Source organism: Coenobita brevimanus, chromosome 70, assembly GCF_032717465.1.
Source record: "Coenobita brevimanus isolate Jiangsu-jjx chromosome 70, ASM3271746v2, whole genome shotgun sequence".
NCBI lineage: Eukaryota > Metazoa > Arthropoda > Malacostraca > Decapoda > Coenobitidae > Coenobita > Coenobita brevimanus.
This window is the reverse complement of record NC_137023.1, coordinates 27,729,765-27,731,960: the sequence shown is the minus strand read 5'-3', so window position 1 is coordinate 27,731,960 and position 2,196 is coordinate 27,729,765. Positions and strand designations below refer to the sequence as shown.

General features: G+C 37.2%; 1 non-coding gene across 1 annotated transcript; it reads left to right on the top strand.

Annotated features, from left to right (window-relative positions):
• The first annotated feature begins 1,739 nt into the window (after nt 1–1,739).
• LOC145406534 (5S ribosomal RNA) lies at nt 1,740–1,858 on the top strand. Its single transcript, XR_013898557.1, has one exon. It is a non-coding gene; the product is annotated as a 5S ribosomal RNA (ribosomal RNA).
• The last annotated feature ends 338 nt before the right edge of the window (nt 1,859–2,196 follow it).

Below are 2,196 nucleotides of genomic sequence, written 5' to 3'. Positions count from 1 at the left end.
CCTCAGTTCATCCTTGTTCAGAATAACGTGCCATTTTACTATGTATTCATGAGAACACATTTTTATTTTATTTAGAAAATTTTTACGAGAGGAAAGGAAGCTCGATAACACTGATGAAAGTTGCTCTTTGATACTATTACTAGATTTAAAGACATTTGTTAAACTATTAACACCACGGCCATAATTTCGACTCCAGACTCACTCAACGCGGAACCGGAGGAAACGATAAACAAAATACGATTTCATTTTCAATTAGTCCAAACTTAACTCATTACATTTTTTTCTCCAGTATAGCCACTGAACAATTATCCATAAAGACAGAAGCATCTGTCTCAGTGACATCAATAAAAAAATGTATATTTGTATCTATCTATCTATTTATCTATCTATATCTATATCTATCTATCTATCTATCTATCTATCTATCTATATATATATATATATAGGACACTGACCACAGGTATAGCCATTTCCCAAGACTCAGCAGTCCTACATACCACGCACTACACGCCACCACTTCGGCGTTAGCACCTACCGTGTTTAGGGTTGTCTGATACAAGACGAGTGTATTGGTATGAGAGGTAAAGGTTTGACCACATGTCGATGGGTCATGCTAGATCAGTACAATCTTTTAACAAAATTCTAATTTTTGAACTCATCCCTGCCCTAACTAGAAATCGAACTCACATTTATAAGAAGACCGGACTATTTGTCTGTCTGTCTGTCTGTCTGTCCAGATAGTTGGATAATTAGATGAAGTTATAGGGAAAATTTGCTTTCTGTCTAAAAATGAAATGTTGCTGATGCACATGGTGCAGTTAGGTAACATTAATGCAATTTTACGGCTACACTGTGAATGACACTGAAGTGAACTATGCTCTGCTAACCCGACATGATGATTAGGAGTTTCGGAATAAACTAAGAATGTAGCGAAAAAATATTTATTTTTCTTTGTGTGTAAAGTACTTTGGATGCTTGGATGCTGGTGTCAGTTATCTCCTGAATACAACGTTTTATGCAGGAAAGAAAAACGAGAAAAACAAAAAGGACAAAAAAGAACCAAACCATACATAGATATTACCTCCACAGAAAGTAGGGAAAAAAAAAAAAGATTGTTAAATAAATGTCTGAGATTAACACTAAAGAGGAATATGATGAAGGTATCACCAGCATAAAATTTGCTCAAAAAAAGAATAAAGAGTCACCAGCTAACCTAAGCATATGGATAAAGAATTACAATCCCTGTATGACTCCTTTCTGTGCTTTGTAATCGTTTTTCGTGTACACGGTACCCACTGTCCCAACGTGGGTTAAAATGGACACATTAAAATGAATTAGTTATTTTACAGGCAAAATAAGTATTATAGAATATTCTTCGCACTTGTTTTCCATCTGCATAATTTACATTTCTTTCAAATTGCTGGTATTGTCACATTTGCATTCAATCTCGTCAGTGTCAGAAAATAATGCATAATCATTACTACTATTGCTTCCTGAAGACTTATTCACACACACACACACACACACACGTTTATCTCTAAGTACGAGTAGTAAAGTCAAACTGTGTAGGCGTGTGTCTGTCTGTGAGTTTGTTCATTTCCATCACGGGAACGGTAATAAATCTCAAACTAATTCATTTTGCATTAGGTCCGGGTAAGTTCAGGGAGTGTCATTAAAAAAAATCAAATAAAAATGTGCTCCTATCGTGCGCGACGCGATGGCATGAATTTATTGGAAATCACAACGGCCATACCACGTTGAGTACACCGCTTCCCGTCCGATCAGCGAAGTTAAGCAACGTTGGGTCTGGTTAGTACTTGGATGGGTGACCGCCTGGGAACACCAGATGCTGTTGGCATAACGTTCTCCCTACGTGTCACGTGGGGTTGGTGGGGGATTGGTGCCCCTCCCTGTAAAACAATTAACTCTGAGCCCTTGGCCACCCTTTGGGATACATGGCGTCTGGCAGTAAATGAATGAATGAAACAAGGGGTGAAAATGTCTGTCTGTGAATTTGTTCCTTTGTTTCAAGAAAAAGGTAATAGATATCGACCTAATTCTTCTTGCAATAGGTTGGAGGAAGTCAAGGGGACATCAGAAAACTAAAAACCAAAAATTATGCGACCGCACATGAACAGACAGAGAGAAATTGTCTGATATTATATGTGAAAATATACGATAATCATTTTCTCGATT